Genomic DNA, 21,762 nt, shown 5'->3' on the forward strand with positions numbered 1-21,762 from the left:
TCAATTATAATCCCATTTATTCTCACGAGGCAGAACCTACATTGTGCAACTGATAAAGAGAAGAAAAGGCATCAGAAATTTCACAGATATTATGAGACAAAGTGTGCTGATGTTATTGGAAATCCAACTCGTGTAGATTAGGTAGTGCAGTATTCAGCCTGGTTCTTTGGTTCCTTGGCATCCCCTGGATGCCACAGTCCTGAGATCCCCAGCTGGGACCTTCATGCAATGCCCAGAGCAGCATTTAGCCATTTGAAAAGCGTCATACCCTTTGCATATGAAAGCCTGAATTAATTTCTTTTTTTAAAAGCATTTGAGCCCATGGTTGGTGCAAATTATCGAAGGATCTCCAGGAGCTGCCATAAATCCTGATCATTTATCCTGGTGGTTGCATAGGTGCTCTTGAAAAAATAAGCCCCATAATAAAAAATAAAAATATAAATACCCTCTCAGAAGTCAAATATGCCAACCATATGAAGCCTTCAATTTGAAGCTAAATTTACTTTCCTTTCTTGTATGTCAGATTATTTGAATTACTGAAAGAATCAAGGAGCCGGATGATTACTGCAGCCTATATGCCCATGTTTTGGTTGCAGATACTAAGTTTCCTAAAGAAAGCCACTCATCCTCAAAGAAAACAATTCCTAGTTTATTTAATGAATATAAACATTTCATTTCCAAAAGCATGAGACTGTGCAAATGTGATCATTATAATCCAATTCCAGAAGAACAAACATAAAGATCAATCCAGGAATTCATTAAGTGCCTTATGTGTAAAGATGACCTTTCAGGTTCGCTAGCAACCTAAGCAACCTTAATAAGCCTTTTTTTTTCTCTTCTTTCCAGAATCCCACTGATCATACTTGTGGCTTAGCAAACAGGGAATTTTCTAACCATTTTATTGCTAAACAAAGGTAAGTGCAATAACCTCTGGAAAATAGTCATCTTCAATTATTTGCTGTGAAAGGAATTAACAGCTATTAGCTACAGATTATGAGAGAAGTAAGGCACACTGAAAATGCACGTGTCATAAGTGTCATAATTTTTTTTTCTTTTCTTTCAAAAATGAGGAGGAGTTATTTCAAATAAAGCATAATGGATTTCATCTAAACCACCCAAAAATGCATACTGTATCATCTCCTTTTTTGTTCCAGAGAAAGAGGTTTTTCTAAACAGAGAACTAACTAGTCGTCTAGCATGATCCTGGGGATTGCTCCTGTAATGGAGCCTGCTCTCATTTCTTCTTCTCAAAAAAAAAAACAAACAAACAAACAAAAAAAAACCCCAAAAGCTAAGCTGTTTTGAAAAATAACTGAGTTTTATTGTGAAGGGCCATGTAGAACTCTATACGACATTCTGGTGGATTTCAAAGGCCTTAGTTGTTATAAAGTTGAATATTTCTAGCATCCTGTTTCTGGGTTGGATATGGAAGCCAAAGTTAGGTGAGCAAGCCAAGACCTTGCTTATCAGAGATGTGAAATGAGGGAGCATGAGGTGAGTTTTGCCCATAGTTAACACAAAACTGGGGCAGAGGTAGGATGCCTGTCCAACTTATTGCCGCTGTCCACTTCTGTTTTCTTTTTCTGCTGCTATTTGTGCTGCCAGAGAGAAAGCATCTGATTGACAGCACCAAGGGGTGAGATCCGGGATTCCTCTGCAAAACAGGTACAGCCCTCTCATGAAAGGAGCACCTGCTAAGCCCTCCGACTCCCTGCTATGGCTATTAATAATCACTTCCCGTGATTTTCATAGCTTTCTGATGCGGACACTTGACCCCTCGTAATTGCACTCAGATTCCCCGCTCATATTACACAGGATATCCAGCTCCCTGGCGCCGGGGACAGGGCGAAAGTCTCAAGCCCAGGGCCCACGTGCTCCCCCCGCAACCCTGACTTTCATCCAAAAAGGTGGGCGCACGTTCAGACATGGCAAGTTGTTCCTCTCCTTGCCTGGCTGACAGATTTTCATTATTCTTATTCAAATTTAAACATGGATCTGCACCTGCTGGCTGAGCTGCTGAGTGGGAAGAAGTGAAGCAGAAAGTGACCCTGCGTGTCCGTCTAAGCAATCCCTCTCCCTAATGGAAAAGAGCTGGCTGCGCTAAACCCATCAGTGTGCTCCTCTAGGCTATTTGTATCGCCGGTGTCTTTGTCTTATTGACTGCCTCTTTGAAAAATAATTTGATTGCTTAATTGATTATAGCCTTTCTTTCCTCCTTTTTTTTTTTTTTTTTTTTTTTTTTTTTTTTTTTTTTTTTTTTTGTCGTTTATTTTTTTTTCTTTCCCTGCCAGTCCATCAGCCTCAGGACTTTAGTTCTCTCTTTTAATTTGAGAATGACAGCAATAGCCATTAGGGCGCTGATTTTAGTGTACTGAGTAGCACACACTTGTTCTTCAAGCCCTTGCAATAAGGAGCTTGATATAGTCCCAGCATAGTATCTTGTCACTAAAAAAAAATCTGTCTTTTAAGCAGTTCTGGCTTTCCAGGATAGTTCCATTCCCCATCATGTTACACAAAGAATGTTATTTTGCAGATTAGACTCTTATTGTGTGGCTGCCTGCTAACTACAGATGGGTGCCAGAGATGAGGGTCTTAAAAAATGAAAGGCAGTGAGAGAAATACTGGCTGGGGACCTTCACTTAAGCATTGCAAACAGCCACACGGACACAGCAGTGTAGATTGTCCCTGCCGGGAATAGCTGTCAGCCAGAGGCAGCAGGAGAAAGTTGATTTCTTCTTACCTGCCCTTGCAGCAGCCCAAGGTATATTTTGTGGGGGAGTAGGGAACATCATAGCATTTTCACTTCCTTCTGCTGTTCACCTCTGAAAGTCTTAATTAAACCAGTCTTTGAATCATTTTGCTTCAGTTCATATGTGAATAGCTTGTAACCAGCAAGAAGGAGCTCTCGGAGGTCCCTCAAATGAGCCTGTTGGTATCTCCCATCACCCAGCACCTCCTCAGGGTCACTGAACTCAGATAAGAGATGTTTGTATTTTCTCCGAGTTGTCCGTGTGACATATGTGTTCCTTACAGTCCTGCTGAGGGACGATGTCATGTGTTTTAAGAAAGGATGAGAGCAGAGAGGGAGAGCCAAACAGCTTGGCAGCTGCTTCTGCAAGTATCTGCTAGCAAATTCAAAATAAATCAGAAAAGAGCTGTTATCATTTCCAACCTTTACTCATTTTTTCCATTGGCTGGAAAGCAGTATTTTTGCATCCAACAAAATAACAAACATTTCCATGTATATATGTACTTCACAGGCAGTTGGAGGAAAGTGAACAATTTGGTCTTGGGGGTGGTAAGGGGGACTATTTCATGCTGTGGTTATTGGTGGACTAATAAAAACTATTATTTGCCTATAATTATCTCTTTTTTTGCTGCTGAGAGGTCACCATTTCCTTTTGTAAATCGGCTTTGTGAGGCACCAAGATATTTTTATGTGGGTGTTTCTTATTGTTATTTAAAAGTAAGGAACGGATTTTAAAAGTGCAAATGGTTTCCCTGTAAACTTGTTTGCCAACAGAAAGGAGGTGAAGTCGACTGTGCTTTTTGGGAATGTGAGAGTTATTCCCAAACTGGGCCATGCTCCCCTGGGATGGGAGGATGCATGGGCTGCTGGTGGCCCTGCTATTCAGCTCTGGGGTGGAAAGGCAGGAATCAATCACTTTGATGTTTTATCTTATCCCTAAAGATAGATCATAGTTGCCTGTTCTGTGACTACTTTAGCAGGCCCTTTTGAAGTGCTGTAGAAGCACTTTACTGCCTGTTGTGAGAGCGGAAAAGCTGACACCCACGCCACTTAGGGGAACAGCCATCAGGGACACGGCGCAAATGATGGGTTTGTGCTGAACGGCGTCTTTCCTCATCGCCTGTAGGTGTCACGTCGGTGCCTGTCAGTGGGTGGCTTTGTGTGGACATCTCCCATCCATGCGCACCTCTGCTCCGGGTGCGTTTTGGCCCTCACAGCTCTTGAGTTGCCCTGGCTGAGGAAGAAGCCTGGACAAAGGGCAGGGAGCTGTGCAGGCTCATTCCTCCATGTCATGGGGCTCAGATGGCATTTTGGAGGTCAAAACTGAACTATCTTTACCAAACCTGGCCCAGTTTCTGCAGACAACATGAGTCAGTTTCAGACAAAGGGGAGTCATCTTCTATTCCCCAGTCTCTCCCCACAGAGAGATAATTTCTTTCTGTTTTATTCTTTCTATATCATGAAGTTTTTCTTGGGCACTCTTGGGCTAAAAGACAAGGTTTTCATCACACAGATTTCCAATGTCTCTGTCCTTAATCTAGCTAATGACAATCTTATGGGTCACATATCTATTCACAGTATTTTCCCACCTCTTTGCTTTTGCTAGCACAGCTACATCTTTTTTATCTTTCCTCTGCTCTATCTTAACTTCTATACCACACACAGTGATTGGATTTTACTTTAAAGGCCTCTGTATTCTGCCCCAGGTCTTCTCTAATCCCAGCTCTAACCTGCCTGTTCTGGACCATCCTTTGCTATTTGGTTGCAACATCTTCAAACAAGTGACTTGGTGTTTTCTTGTGAACACCCAGGGACTGCTCGCAAATCACCCTCGTTGCCCTCCTTTCAACCTTCCTTTGCTTCCAAAGAGCCCTCAATAGTTCTTAAGTTGTTAAGTTACTGTATCTTGTCTCTTACTAAGGTTGGAAGCTCTTAGGGGGGGCTTTCTAGCCTGTGTTTTTACAGTCCCCAGAACAGAGATATCCTGATCCACAACTCAGCCTCCCTCAAGCACTGTAGGAACTCAAATAATGACTAAAAGAGCAGTAATTTAGAACTGACCACTTCCAGCCACTTAAACACTGAGCATAAAACCCAACTGAGTTTTTTCGCACATGTTTCATGCATCAGGTGAATGGAATCAGAAGACTCCATCCCTAGGAAGCTCAGCTAGTTTATTTGCAGTGCCACTGTGAAGTCCGCTTTCATTAATGAAGCATTTCAATATTTTTCTTCTGCCAATGAATTGAAATCTTGATATTCTAACTGAAAATTCATTTCATTGCCCTCCCTATTACACCATGGTTTTCTCTGTTCCTGTGTCATCATGCAGAATACAAGCAGATCTTGGAGCTGGTATGTCAAGAACGGTGCAATCATGCCATAGAGGCTGATTCACAAGGTATAATATCCTGTCATCCACCTCTAGAAAATTTTTAAATGGACTCTGTTACCTTGTTTTAAAAAGGAGTACAGACTTAAAGGATAGAGCAATGGAAAGATATTCTTCATAGATTAAAAAAAAAAAAAAAGTCAAAACCTCAATATGCAGTTTTTGAAAAACTTCTACAGAAAGTATCTGGTTAGCCCATGTCACAGTCAATATTCAAGTAGGCATTTGCAGAACTGCACCAATGACAAATCCTGGTATTTTCAATAACCCTTCATACAAAGAATTTCCCCCAGATCTCAGACTTTTTCCAGTGTCCTCCTTCCTCATTCTGATTTTCTGGGGCTATTTGTTCCCTGTTACCTGCTCCACAAACATCCTACTCTCCTCTGAAAGTATCTCTGCCTTCAGCTCCTGCACGTTTTATGGAAAAGGCTGACAAAGTGCAGCCAATTTTTCCAAACTCCTCTTAGATTGCTCTTGGCATTTAGCTGGTTTGGGACTCCATAGCAGACATCCTAGCCAGCTTGACTTCTATGGTAACAATATTATAAGTGGCACATTGAATTAAAGGACTGCCTCCAATATGATAGAATCATAAAGATTGGAGTGAACTTTAGAGATCATCTAGCCCAGCTCTCCTGCACATGTCCCGCTAGAGCATGTGGCACAGAATCACATCTAAGTGGGTTTTGAAGATCTCCAGAGAAGGAGACTCCACAACCTCTCTGGGCAACCAGTGCTCTGCCACCCTCACTGTCAAGAATTTTTTCCTTAAGTTCCTGTGGAACTTTTGGTGCTTCAGTTTTTAGCCATTTCCTCTAGTCCTATCACTGTCCACCACTGAAAAGAGGCCGCCCCCCTCCTCCTCACTGCCTCCCTTGAGGTATTTATACACGCTGATCAGGTCCCCCCTCAGCCTCCTCTTCTCCAGGCTGAACAGACCCAGCTCTCTCAGCCTTTGCTCATAGGGCAGATGTTCCAGGCCCCTGATCATCCTGGTAGCCCTGCGCTGGACTCTCTCCAGCAGCTCCACATCCCTCTTGTACTGGGGAGCCCAGAACTGGACACAGTACTCCAGATGTGGCCTCACCAGGGCTGAGTAGAGGGGGATGATCACTTCCCTCGACCTGCTGGGGACGCTCTTTTAATGCACCCCAGGATCCCATTGGCCTTCTTGGCCACCAGGGCACACTGCTGGCTCATGGTCAACTTGTCGTCCACCACGACACCCAGATCCCTGTCTACCAAGCTGCTCTCCAGAATGTCAGTCTCCAGCTAGTAATATCGGACTAGCACCCCCAAAATTTTTCCACATTGGGCCAATGCTACACATAACTGTCCCTTTCATTGGGTCAGGACATTTGAAAGCATGACATTTTCCTCATCTTGCATAAATGAGCTCATTATTTTTTATTCCTTGTTTTTCCTTCCCACAGTTTCAGGACTAAAATTGTTTAATATAAAAAAGACCCATTCTACTTCAATTTATATAGCTTCAAATTAAAAATATTATGTTGTGGGACACATTCATCCACATACCAAGTTTGGTCTGGCAATAGTATTTTCTACTAATTGCAGCAAAGGGTTGTTCTGAATTATTCTATACTGTAGAAAAAAAGGTGCCTTTGTGGCAGCATCCTTTTAGATGCTTGGTTGAACTGAAAATATTTTTTTCTAAATTACTGTTTAGAAACCCAAAGAGGTTCTCTTTTATTTACTGGCATGTGAAAAGGCATGCTAAATGACACAAGGGGGGTTAATTTTCATGACCCAGCCTCTACCTCTCAACAAGATAGATTACATTTTCAATCCTATTCCCTAGTGCTTGAGAGTGAATCATTTTGTAGAAAATGAGAATTGATCCAAATCTCCACCCTAAAGTAAAACTACAGCTTTATTGACCAGTAAAAAAATTCAAAAGCAAAAAAAAAAAAAAAAAAAAAAAAAAAAAAAAAAAAAAAAACCATAAAGCTTCCCCAAACCCTCTATGAACCAACCCTGTATGTATTTATTTACAATACATTTGTCCCATGATATTCCTGCCTACCCAGATGTGGAGGTGACAAAATAGTGTCAAAGAGGAACAGAGCTGCCACCTTGACCCAAAAACATCAAGTTTTTGAAACCTAGACCGGGGCAGGTCATGCTCAGGAGACCTGGCAGTCTCAGGTCACTGGAATCAGGTCACCATTTGCAGATTGCATTGAACCTTCACATATTCTTCTCTGCTCCTATGACCTGGATGGTCCTGTTGGCTGCATACCTGCTGGCTGTCACTTTGGGAAAAGTCATTTCCCTGTATGGTTTAGAATCATAGAATCGTTATGGTAGGAAAAGACCTTCAAGATCATTGAGTCCAACCATAAGCACTTCAACACCATTGTCTGCTAAACCATGTCTGTAGGTGCATCTACATGTTTTTTTTTTTTAACACTGATGGATAAGGTGTCTCCACCACTTCCTTGGGCAGCCTGCTACAGTCCTTGACTACTCTTTCCATGCAGAAATTTTTTCTAATGTATTTAGGGTATGAGTCCTCACAGGATTATCAAGGAGTCCACACAAGTGGGGTTGACTGCGCCACATTTCCCAGATTCGGTATAAAGTCTGAAACCGCTTTATCTTCTCATTGCCTTAGGAAATTCAACGTCATTTAAAATAAGAAAAACATGTTCAAGCAGGAAATCCTTAAAATTTTGAAGCTAGAAAGTCAAAAAAGGACCATCTTCTCCCGTTCAGAATTCATATTAAAAGAGTCCCAAATCCAAATTCCTGAGGAAATGATGATTTCCATAACCCAGAAGCCCCACTGTGTCACCCTATGCAATTTCACACTCACCTTGTGTGCTGAGGTCAGGCTTTGGGAATGCTATTTTATCCTCGTTTGTAAAAAAGAAAGGAATAAAAAAAAGAAGCCCAATAACAGTTTTCTCCAGTAGGCAGAGGGCAGTGTTTACACACATATTGTAATTATGGAAGCGAGGGGGTCACATTCATGGCTGATTTTTGCCTGTTGCCTTCTCTGTCAGAGGACAGATGTACACATGGGTGAGCTGAGGCTCAGATGTGCCTGGAGAAGCAGAGTTTGGTGCTGCATTGACCCCACTCCTGCACCGCATGGTGATGTCCTGCTCCAGCATCCCAAATCACTGCCCTGGACTGCAGGAAAACCCATGGCAGTGAGATCCTGAGGGAGATCATCCCTCCTGGAGGACTTGTCTTGTCTGAAAGCCTGGAGGCTGGGTCACAAACCTGGTAGATATATTGAGTTTTGCAGGAGGCAGATTTAGTTCTCCTGAAGCAGATGTGGAATGAGATTCCCCATTAGGGAGAGGACCCAGAGCTGTCGTTCATCACTAGGAGATCTTCAAGGATTTGGTGAGAGGGAAAATGTGTGCTCTAACCCCTACTTGTCCAACTTCATGTGCATCTCTTAAATTTCCTGGTTTGTGTGTGCAGGTGATTTTTACACCTCCCTGCACTACATAGAAGGGGGAAGATGTGCCCTTGCACACCATATGTATTGTGGAGTCTTGCTGCTCTTCCAGTCACATTTGATCTCATCCTTCCCTCTCCCCCCCATGCCACCTGTAAGCAAACCCAGACCGCTACGATATTCCCTGTGGATCAGCAAGCGGAAGCGGCAGTGTGGAAGCAAGTCTCGGTTCTGGGAAATGACACAGGCTAATAGCCTGCAGCAGGGCACTTTAGAGACTCTGAGCCATCCCTCTAGCAGGAATCTGCAAGGCTTAGATCAATAACCTACTCATTTACCCATCGTTAGGCCCCCTTCTTCCTGCCACCTCCTGGTGCGGCTGAGAAGGTGTTGCTGCCCTATGGGCATGGAATAGCTCCCGTAGGATCGCAGATGAGCCTGCAAGAGGACAGCCCCATCCAGCGGCAGCCCCAAAGCTAAAAACATTAAGAAAGGGAATGAAGAGTTCTCCCAAAATTCTGAAGTATAACATCTTCCTTAGAAGTGCTTTTATGTCACCTGCAGCATCCATGTGAATGGCTATGTCCTCTCCCTATTGGGAATAATATTTCATGTCATGGGAAAGATGGCGAAGAGAAGTTCTGCTGGATGGTACCAACCATCGTGGGATTAAATTCATCCCTGCTTTGGCTTCACTGGGATGCTAAAGCTGGAGATGGTACCATCTGTGAATTTTCCCAGATAGTTTTATGAGTTCCTCATATCAGATTATGGCAACTAATAAATGCCAGCTTTGCACTCCATGAGCTACTCAAGAGTCTCTGAAAGTTTCAGTCAGACTCTGCCCAAAGGAAGTCTAGAAGAAAACTGCTGCAGTGGATGTATTTAGAGAGGGATCTGATGTATCCATGTCTAAATGGTTGTCAAACTGTGCACTTGAGCAGTGCGTCATCACCCTCGAGAACGCATCTCATACCCTTTAAAGAAGTGCAAGCGCTCTCACGTCCTTCGAACAGGCATCAAGTGTGGGAATTAACGTTCCCCGTTTTGAGCTACGAAGCTATCAAATGCTGAGGTTTTCCCTGCAGTTTCCCCCAGGGAAAGGTGTTGGCTGTAATCAGGTATTTCTTTGATGCAGTTGGTGCTGATTCCCTCAGTGTCATGGTATACAACTGAAATCTGACCATCACACCTGGATGTCACACAGTTGTAGCCATCTCCTGAACCCAATACATCCCTCGTAGGTCTTTGATTTCAGTAGCATCCAAGAGGTGCATACAGGCACATTGACATATTCAGCTCAAATAAGATTTGTTTTATTGAAGATTCTTAAAAGTATCAAAAGGCAATTATTTGCATAGTGTGTTCTGGTAGGGCATTTTAATTGACTTTGGCCCTGTCCAGACCTTCTCAGAGCTCCTGTGTCATTGAGTTTCCTTATCAGTTATCCAGGAGGGTCTGTCTGTACAAGCTCAGTGAAGTGCAGTGGCTATGAGGAGCTGTGGATTTTTTTATTGGAGGCTTTTTTGTTCTGCAAGTGCTAGAGACACTTCTGCCCATGTGCTCCAGGACTCTGGGATCTTGCTGCCCCCAGGCACCAGACAGCAAATGCGACAAATGGGATTATGACTCGTTACTGCTGCATTAGTGCAAGTTTATGGTGCTTTTCATTTTTCCAATCAGAATTTTGTATAATACACACTCAGAGCTTGCCTGTTAGGAAGATTTACCTCTTAAGGAAGCTCATAGTAGGAATCCATCCACTCCAAAAGTCATGGTGAGCAAATGTCATTTAAGAGGGACCATTTGCTGTTTGAACTTGGCTTTCACCGTCTGCTGAAAACGATTTACAGAAGAATTCTCTTCATCTGAAGGGAAGGGAAAGTGAAAGGGAAAGGGAAAGTGTAAAGGAAAGGGAAGGGAAGGGAAGGGAAGGGAAGGGAGAAGAAAAGACTACATATTTTAAGCTATAGAGGATCTAGCTTTGTGGCAGATCTGGGAAAAGTATTATTCCCTACTAAATTTTGTACAACTTAAAACATCTGGCCTGATACTCAAAATGACATATCCATTTTGGACTAGTTTATTGCCATAGATGGGGTCTGTGTTCCCCACCACTCCTGACCTCCCTGTCTCCAGGGACACAGCATCCCAACATGTACAGTGTGTATATTGGGACCTGCTTAGTAAAGACAATGGATTTAATCCTCAACGACATTGTAAATCAGACAGAATTTAACATCTGGTCTTCTGTCTTTAAACACAATGGCACTTCATAAATAATATGGTATTATAGCTCCCAGAAGGCATTTACAAGGACTTTATTAGGTGTCACATCATTGCTCCATTTTGCAGCAACTGCCCAGAACTAGACATCCTATAATTCAGTTACATTGTAAGTAGCCACTAATGAGGCATATTATTGTAAAGAGCCAATGCTGAACAGACACATTGCAGTAAATCTGGAGCAATTCCAGTGAAATCAATGCTGAAGTATGGATTTGTACCTATGTAACAGAAGACAAACTCTCACCTAGGGGGAAAAAATCAAGGAAAAATATTAGATTTTGAGAAGACAGCTATGTTGAAGGCTTCTATTTTTTTTCCTGTCTTTCACAATTCTTCTTTCTATTCTGCTCTCATCTGTCACTCACATATTGGGTATCCTGACAACCTCACTGGACGATTAATGCGCCTTTTTTTTTTTTTTATGGGTTTGCATAGGGCCTCCTGAGTGCTTAGCAGGTCTTAGAGAGTTCAGTTCACTAAGCTCTCAGATTGTCTGTCAGTCCCCAATGGCTTAATAATGTAAAATCATAAACTGGGCTGCAATTCTTCCCTGCCCACCCCTTTATCAGGGACTGCTATGGAGGATCTGGAAGACAGGAAAATAATTAGATGTGTGATGAGTGGGATTTCCCTTAAAAAGCACAGTGCTGACCTCTGGTTCCAGATATAACTAGGGATTTGGGGGAGATCGTTTTTCCAGAGATAGTAATGCTTCTTTTGCCATAGGATGAGGAAGCTCATAAAGCAGCTTTTTGTGTATAGAAAGATTTCTAAGCTCTTTCCTCAGATTGCTTACCTCAGATTTGCTCTGGTAGCAAAGCTGAAATTGCTATATCCACTTCTGGTATATAAATTGTGATACAACATGGCTGCATGATGTAACCTAACAATGACCTCATCCTCCTTAAAATCAGTCCTGTTCATCCCATTTCCAGATGATAGATTTATTCTTAGCCCAGAACAACATTATCTCCCATAGTAGACTAAGAGGCTTGTTTCTGATTTCTGCTGATTAATAGGAAGTGGCTTTCCAGAGGCAAAATCTGGTGCATGTGCAAGGTTAGGTAGTCGATGGGCATGTGTATGTACATGTGTGCATGTCCTTGCTGACAGCATGCCAATCCTGCTAGCAAGGCACAATTGAATTTACTGTTTTCTCTCAATATGATCAACATCATTACCTCCTGCTAATGTCATTAGGAGGCAGAAGGAGACATTCTGGCACATTGGCTGATGATAGGGAAGCCTGGCACCAGGGCCCATCTAAGAAACAGGCGGATTTGGGAGAGATTGCTTCTTGCAAGGCAGGAGATGCTCGTCGTGAGATATCAGCAGGGTTCAGTCCAGATTGCTGAAGCATGACCCAACTGTATTACATGGTCCAGAAGCTCTACTGCCTTGAGCAGTGGTAGTCAGTTGCAAGATACTCAACTAACCTCATCTCTGTTCTCATCTCACCAGTTTGGAGCAAGTCAACCTTGATTCAGCAGTCCAAGTTTGAATGTGAATCAGACTGATTATCAACATGAAATTGCTTGTCTTGCAAAGTTTCTGCTCTTCCCTCCTGGAACACCAAACTGACAGAAAAATCGGCCAAAAGGGTTGAGATGGAAGAACTGTGTCTCTCTGAAGGCTCTTGGAGAACTAACACAGCACAAAGAGTTTAATTTCAAGCAGGAAGATATTTAGTGGACTGGAACCCAGCGCTCCTCCCTCCTGTAGGAGTGCCCTAATCATGACATTATGAAGTCACACATCTCTTTTCTTCCCAACCCAGGGCAAATAAGATCTAATAATTTCAAGAGACCAGAATAGACTCATCACTAGGGAATGAAGCACACCATTCCAGAATCTTCTGTGCTTTACGGCTCCCTGAAATGAGTTCAAATCCCCATGACGAGAGAGAGAACATTATAGTCTTCTGTAGATGACCGTTCTCAGGAGAAGGAAACCATCAGTTTGGGGAAGCAGACGAAGCCTTATTTCCCAGGTATGCTCCGAGCATGCTTGCAGACTGGTGCCCACCAGAGAGCACCTATTTTATGCAGTTATAAGCCTGAGGAATGAGCAAATCCCTGGTAGTCTTGGCCTTCTGAAGACTGCAGCATGCTGGGGAATGCTGTCGGCAGACTTTTAACTTCCTCGAAACATTGATGCAAAAAGACATTATCAGCTCTGAGCTTCAGGTGCCTCCTGAACCCTGCATCTGCAGAAGGAGAGTTTTTCAGTTTGGAGCCCAAAGCAGTAGTTAGGCAATTGCCATCCCTCTGTGGATCTGGGATTATGCACTTTCATCCCACATCTGCAAAAAAGGTATGATGAGGTGAAAAATGATACAAGCAAGAAGTACTTAGCCACCATGGCAGTAAGAGCAACAGAATAATATAAATGAGCAGAAATAGGAAAGGAAAAGCATTTTCACTGTGTTCCAGTGACTGAGAAGAGATTGTAATCCATGTATCTGAATTTCCTACTCTGGACATGAAATCAGACTTCTTTCCGTATGGTGCAGGGATGTACTTATTTCCTAGCCACTCTCCAGAGGACTTCCCCATGCTTGCACTTTAAAATCACCCCCACATTTACACATGGTTCCTTGTTTTGCAGCTCATGATCTTTAATATTTGCATAAAATATTTTTTCAATACTATCTTTTCTCCTCGTATATTCTCGCACAAGGTCTGTTTGCTGTTCATCTCCGCTCGCTTGGTACAGTGAATCACTGTTCACACAATGCTAAATGAAGCCACTAATTAAATATGTGATTTTTATTAGGCTCTAGACACGCTGTACTTAGGCTCTGCAGCAAAGCCCTTGTTTGTAGTATTCTTTAATTTATTAAAGTTGCCTCTACGCAGCTTCTTCAAGTGCAGACAAATGAAGGAACAGCACAAAGGACAATTCTCTCTGGATTTGTGGTTTTCTACTTAGATTCAAATCCACAAGTAAGGAAGCCTGGAGAAGTAATTACTTGGCTGAAGCAGTGCCGAGATATGACGAGGTCTCTCTGTGCTGACTTTGCAGGGAGCCATTCGGGTTCACAGGCTCTTTTAGATGGGGAAGAGGATGAGCATAACCATAGCCAGGCCTTCATCACATGCAAGACATGCTCAGCTCCCTCTTTCCCTCCCTCCTCCAGCAGCAGCAAGTTGGCAGCTTTTGGATAAAACCCTTGTTAATAGTAAATCCCATTTCTTTGCTACCATGGGAAAAGGCTCAAGTGGATTCATTTCTCATTCTCCAGGATGACATTCTGAGCAGGGCACATGCAGCTGAGCTGTAGCTGGGGACACTCCAACTCGCATCTCCTTATAAAGCCACAATTTTCATTTTTTTTGCACTTGGCTTTTGGAAACAGCTAATGAAGGCTGTTCATGAACAGAGAAATCAGCTCTCATGAATTCTCATGAACAGAGAAATCAGCTCTCATGATACTTCAAGTGGAGTATGTGAGGTAGGGAAATGGATGGAAGTAGAGAAAGACTGCAGCAGCCACTCTTTCTGTGACTAAACAGATTAAATGCAAGTTTGCAAGAGACAGCATCACGAATCTCAGCATAAGATTTTTTTTTCTAAAATATACAGTCTCACAATGATAAGAGAGATGATATTTGTGGGGAAAAAAACCATCACCTTCTGTTCCTCAGACAAACGCTCTTTTATAGTACGGATGTGCGCTATTTTCTTATGGCTTTTAAATTGGTTCCTTGATTTGTTTCTTTATCTGCTCCCTGAGACTTTCCTGATTAGTTGAGATTTTTGCACTCACTAGTTGATTAAATAATGAATACATTTGTTTGATTTGCAGTTGCTTACTTAATTAAAATTTCTTTTCAGTGCCCCAATTTTCATTATGATTTCAATTTTGCATTTAATCACTGTGTTGTTCTTTGCTGCCACCTCTCTTAATAGAGGTCTACTCTCCTGTCAGCCTTACTGCAAAACTTGGTGCTGAGCTGTACATGGGCTGTACACGATAGGGAAAACCTTCCATTTTTGCAGTTGCTTTACATAGGTGCTAACAACAGGGCTTATGCTTACTGCTGTTTCACTTTATGATATTTAATTTACTCATTTTTACTGATACTCTTTGTTCTTTTCATTTTTCCTTTCATCTCATCTTGATTTGCCTTGTGTGTTTGCTTTCCTGCCATAGGCCCCAAATTTGCATGCTGCTTTTCCAGCTTGTGCCTTCTTTTTTTTTTTTTTTTTTTTCTATTCACCAGTGGGATAAGCCATGACATGGTTAATGTTGTCCCACCACCAGATTTTAACTTCAGTATCCCAGTCAGATTAATAAGGGAGAGGGAATTCCCACTTGCCATTCCAGGGCAGATTGCAGACTTGGGCATATGCTACTGGGATGACTTTCAGTCAAAGGAGACTTTGGTCATAAGTGTAGTAATGATATTTGAAGAAAAAGAAAACAAAAGAACCTTCTAACACTCACGTAAAGCAAGATCATTAGAAACGTGTAGTGCCAGGCAAGGTGGAAATGCAACATGAAGAACCCATTCAGGAGGATACTTTTAGGGTGAGATCCTGGGAGAATAATTTTTTTTTTTTTTTTGGTCACATACACCACTATTACTGTAAGAGTCATCAAAATTTCTAGCTTGCAAATTGGAGCAGAAGAGGATGCAACTCAGCAGGAGCTCAAGGAGACAGACTGAGGACAACAAATACTTTGGGAAGCTGGGAAGAACGAATGACCCAGACTAATAGCTTAAACCTTTAGTCCTCCAGGAAATCTCTTTAACTCCAGTGAAGTGAATATATGTAGCTTAGAAATCACAAGAACATCTGTTTTTTATATTTGCGGAAGCAAGGTGTTTTTTATTTTTTTTTTCATGAGGATTCATAGTTTGCTATGCTTCCATGCCTGCAATTGTTAATTCAGGAAGAAACACAGATGCATCCTTTAAAGCCTCCCTCAAATAACAGTGACTCCTCTAGAGTTACAAATTAGTTGTGCTGCCACCAAAAGCTGTAGGAACAGTTCCTGTAATCTTGACAACTGAGTGTAAAAAATCTGTGAAAAATGTGCCATTTCATAGAGATTAGAAATCAGCTCTCCATAAACCAGGGAGCTGGAGGAAAGCTTGCAAACTCATCTTCCCAGAGCACAGGGCTTAAGGGAGCAAGAGTCAGATCATCCTCTGTCCTGGGAGAGTGCACTGACTACTAAGCTCACACTCATGCCCCTAAATGCTGACTTGTTTGTAGAGAAATAGATACAAAATACGTGTAAAAGGAAAAGAAAAAAAAAAGAAAAAAAATATTTGTCATTTGCTCAAGGAAGTCCTAAAGTGAAACAATCTATTATTATTATTATTATTATTATTTTAATCCTGAAGAAATCTTGTGACTGTCTTCAGGAGGTAGGTATTGTCATGCGGGCTTCTAAAGTGTATATGTGACATTGAATACATTCATGTATGTTTCAATAGTTGGCTGAAAACCAACTGAAAATCACATCTTATGGCTGAAAGCCACATCTCTCTTGTTTAAGGAGTAGCAGACCGAAGTTTCCCTGCTCCAGGTTTGATCTCTGCTACTCCTCCTTTGCAATGAGAGTACGAGTGGCATATTCCTTGTTAAGATCTTGCACCATTGAAAACACCAGGTCTCAAATACTCACCTGGATCTCTTCTAGACTACAAAAATGGATGGGCAGTTGCCATCACCTCATCACCTCATTGCCATCTGAAGCAGATCAGATGAAAAGTGTCCTCCAGGTGCCTGTTCCTCTGCACTGCTGTAGTGAGAGCCACATGCTGGTGGAAAGACCTGCACAGTAGATGTCTGAAGTTGGAGGATGTCAGTCTTGCATATGGTGAGTCTCCACATTTTTTCACTACGTATCACCAGACCAGGTAACATCTTACACACAGAACTTATCACAAGATGAAAAATACATTTATAGTATGGAAAACAGGACCAGTGACCAGTCTCACAAATTGAACAAGAGGTTTTTGTCTCAGTCTTTCAAGGTAGGCATTTCCCTTAATCTTATTTTATCTTTAAGTTATGTGTTAATGGGTCCATTTATGTTCTATGAGCACCTTGCAAAAGTCAATTCTTCCTTTCTTCAATTAAATAACTCAGGTGGGATGAATCAGACCCTAGAGGAGTTTGTTCTTTTCCACTGACTGTTTATTTATTGGGTGCAATTAATAATGTATCTCAAAAGTTAAGCCTTTGACAAATAGTAACAGTGGCAGCAAAATTGCTTTGAAAGAGCTTTTGGCATCTAAAGCTTTGAGTTAAGATGTTGATAGGCACTTTGTAAAACTGCTTCTGTAAATCTGTGAGCTAAAATGAAGGGAAGGAAAATCAATCTGAGTGCAGGATGCGATAGTTTTTAAGTCTCTCACTATTCAGCAGCCCTCAGACTTGCCACATGTAGCAGCTCATATTGGTTTAATTTCAGGAATAACCATCCCTAACAAGGTAAATCCCGTTTTGCCAAGAACAGACTTGCTTCCGTATAGGGCATATGCACATGCAGCATTTTGGTATCTTGTCATGTTAGGGCCCCGGGGAAGATTTTTTTTTTGGACTCTGAATTTATCATAATCCAAAGCACTGACAGACTTAACCTCTCAAATTTAATTACATCCTCTTCACACGGTTCATAATTCAGACAGTTTTGTTGTAAATCAACCACAATATAATAACCTAAGTCACTTTTAAGTACTCACTGGACAAGTGTATGCTCTGTTTTTCAATAAGTATTGATAGGAGTTTCAAGCTATAGAAGAACATTCAATTACATGTAGTACTAGCAAGATCTCAAATATTTTTGATCAATGCATATGTTCTGGAATGACAGCTGGATAAGTGCACGGATACATTATTTAAATGAAAAGGGAATGCTGTAGTCATCTAGTCTGACCACCAAAAGCAAAATGCAAAATAGAAGTAATCCACGTTGGACATGTCTCAGCAGTTGGGACTGTGTCAGGGCAGTCCCTCCTTGCCCTGTGGAAGAAAGGGCAGCTCATACTCGCGTCTGAATATCTGGATGAGCAACCCAACTTTCTGGCATGTTAGCCAACCTAAAATTCTGGAGCTATTTGTGGAATGTGGTGGTCTCTAACATATGAACCTGGGTCTTTGGGAATATTGACAGCCTGGGAAATACGGGCTGTGATAAAGCCTGGGTTGTTCCTTCCATCAGTAATATCAAAGATAAGATGAGGCTGATAGGAAGGCAGTATTTTTTGAAGAGACTGGCTGAGAAACTGATTTATGACAGACAGACATGTGGTCACAGTGTCCCTTATGCATGGCAAAGAACCAGAGATGTGGAGAGGGAAAGTCCAAATCCTGGGAAGGAAAGGACAGCTTTGGCAAGAACAGGCATCCATAAAGTACTCAAAAATTATGTGTAACTGAGTACTGCAATCCTTTAAATAGACATTTTGGTTTATGTTTTTTTACATGATGGTTTAACAATAACATAAATAAAGACCAGCACTCTAATGAGCTTTCATTCCCTCAAGCACATGCTGCCTTTTTTTTTTCAGGTAACAGCACCCTTTCTAGTGCTAATGATTTTCCTCTGTGTACCAAGGCAGACTTTTTTCTTCTGTTACCATCCATCTACGCACGACAGATGGTGAGAGGCTCAGTTTTAGGAGGTAGTCCAGGGTGCATGAACTGATATGCATTAGGCTCACAAATTCAATTGTGTCTTACCTGTCTGCCTGAGGAATCCATCTAGTAGAAGAAGTAAAGAGACGGAGAAAGGCAGCAGCTTATGTTTGTTTGTTGTGTTTTTCACCGCAAATAAAAGGTTTTGCCTTGCTGCCAGAGCTTTAAATCACATTTCAACAGAATATGTCAAGGGCTTAAGGTCATCCTCTTATGAAAGCATAGGCAGAGGGTCTGGGAAGCTTCAAGCTGAAATAAGGGTTTCTGGTGTAGATAAATTCAGGGAATGTGGCAAGATGCTTTGCTCTTTTGGATTTAGGCCCAAAGTCTGCAAGCTCTGAAGTACTTTGCTCACATGAGGACATCAGCTAAAGCCAGTGCATCCATCCCTGAGACAGGTTAGGTATGTGCATAAAGAACAACAAATTAGGTCAAAATCAAAGCTTTCTGATCTCCTCAGAGGACTGTGCCTGCTCATTCAGTTAACATAATGACAATTCCAGTAGGTCTCATCTTCCCTCGATTTTGCCTCTGATAAAGGTCTGTGTCAAATTATATCCCAGAGCAAGCAGTGGACTACAGTTCTCCAGCACAATGTCATGTGTTCTTTTATAGTAGTTTTGGAGCTTGGTGGGGGGATTAGGAGTTATGTTTTTGCAACGTAACTCTGCATTTTTTTGTGAACGCAGTTAACAGAGGTCATAACTTGAGCATCCATTGAACAGCTCATAAATGATCTTACAGGACAAATTATCCAGTAAGCAAAAGTTTTAAAAACATTTGTAGGAAGGCCTGGTGGAGGAAAGGTCATAAATTGACATGCATTTAGAAAGCACACACTATTGCTGACTGCTTTGAATGAGCAATGAGATCTGACATAGTAGAACAGGTCAGCAAAGCTACTTTATTTATCTGTATATTTAAGCTATAATTCTCCCTACTTTTTTGGCTGTACTCACCCCTTCCCAGATGTCTATCTTATGACCTGTGACCAGTCTTGATGCTTCCCCAGCTCAGATACTGCCAGCTCCTGCCTTGGTAGTATCTCATCTGCAGAATTTTAATGACTCTGTCTTTATAAACACCCCCATGAAGAACGGAGGGCTGTTGTTGCTGTTCTGCTTACGCTATTTCCAAGATAACTTTTCTACTTTAGCCCAATGTGGAGGCAGAAATCAAAGACCTGGTTAATCAAGGGATGTTGTTTACTGTGGTGTAAAATACATGGCCAAAAATGTGCACAGAAGTCAGCTCATTCCTTCAGTTTTCTCTCCCCAGGACCTCTCAATATGTGTCTCTCTACCTGTTGTACCTATTCATTTTTCCATGGAGTGCAGACTGTAAGCAAGATGGACAACGATGGGAAAACCCTGACAAGAGTTTTCCAATTAAAAAAAAAAGTTAGAATAAGTTAATGTATCATTGCTTCAGATGATACACTTTGCAAAGAAAACACATAGCCAACTTTCATTTCTTCTTCCTCCAATTATCATCATCTCCAAAGAAAGATAGTTTCAAAAAATATCTCTTTTTTCAGCTGTCAAAAATGTTATTTCCCCACACTTTGTGAAATGAAGAATGTCAGCTAAGTGAAGATTTTCTATGGAGTTTTGGACAAAAGCTGGAGAGGAATTACCGGCTGATCCATTGAATTGAAAGCAATGTGGATGTGGATCAAGCTCTAGGTTTTGAGGACATTGAACAATTCTGAGGATACGGAAGTATGATCTCATTGACAACAGACCGCCATGGCTTTAGTTCTGCTGATGATTAATGGGGTTCCCTGTGACTCAGACCCATGCTTATGTCAAGTTTCACTCGCATACAGCTCAGTTTTCATTAGAAATGTAACCTGAGCACAGGCTTCTTGGGAATGGGTTGAGTACGAAATTAACTGTATTAGTCATTCTGGTGTAAAGAACAGAGATTCTGTGGAACAGAGATTTATCATGTAATAGAGAAGCATGACAGTGATGTTGACTTTCTTGATGGCCTTCTAAAGGAGCTTCTTCCCTACAAGATTTAGTGCACCCTGAGGCTTCAAACAGGAGTAAGTATGAATTATAACTTTCTCTGGGCTAGCTTAAGACACAGCCTTCCCCAAATCCTAATCAGTTTGTCAGATTGGAGTGAAGAAGTTGACACTACTGAAGGTTCACTAGAGGAAACACACTGCTGATGTAATAAATATGTTGACCTTTTCTATGTTCCCTGATCGGATGTGGCAGCAGAGCTATGAGAAGGGTAATCTTTTAAATTTTCTCTCATCCTTCAATATCTTACCTTTCTCACTCTGCATCCCATCCCCTCCTCTGTGAGTAGAAAGCTCCCTCGCTTGCTTTCTCATTCCTGCACCTACAGAAAAGACATTCAGTGTTGGTGTTAAGGACGGAGAGACAAAACCTGGACTTTGTATGGACATGACTCCACAGGTTTGGATGATGTGCGGCCCAGGCTGAACGCTGGAACAAGCTAGGGTTTATCACAACGGAAATAACATTTTGTGCCCCTTTTGCACCAAATGCTGCAGCAAGGTAGGGGAGAACTTGCTCAGAGGGAGCAGGGTGAATGCAATGAAGCCAGGAGCCATGCTAATTTATCTTGACAGAGAAGCTGCCCTCTCTGGAGCAGCTACTTTGCATTATTGCACATCTTAACCCATTTTCTTATCACATGGTCTTGTGGGAACAGGCCTGTAATTCAAGCCATATTTGTTTTAATTGCCTCTGGCTTTCCTTGCCATTTGGCATATGTACAAAAGGAAGATATAAGAGCTTTTATGGGAGTAAAATTCTATAATGAATCACTTATATACAGAACAGACCACATACTGATGGGGGGGATTAGAAAGTTGTTTTGAGCATGGATTGTTCTGTGCCGTTAACTCACTATTAGGCATCTCAGAAATGAACAGAAAACTCTTTTGCTTCACAAAGTGTATCCTTCACTGAGGTATGCGTTCTCCCCTATATTTATCAAGTTGCAGAATGTATGAAAGACATTAAACAGTGCTGACATCAGTGCATTTTTAGAGTATAGAATTTAACTGTAGCATTTATGTAATTATAGAGCCGACTATATTGTTTCTTGGGTGCTGAGGCCAGGTTTGAGTGTTTTTCCCGGCCTTAACATATACTAAAGATGACTTCCCATTACTTCGGCATTTCCTCCATAGCATAAAAGACCACTATCTGGCCATACCTATCCATTTTCCCAAGAACTTTTGTGGGAAAGGCC

Source organism: Nothoprocta perdicaria, unplaced genomic scaffold, assembly GCF_003342845.1.
Source record: "Nothoprocta perdicaria isolate Ctin4 unplaced genomic scaffold, notPer1 scaffold_80, whole genome shotgun sequence".
NCBI classification, from domain to species: domain Eukaryota; kingdom Metazoa; phylum Chordata; class Aves; order Tinamiformes; family Tinamidae; genus Nothoprocta; species Nothoprocta perdicaria.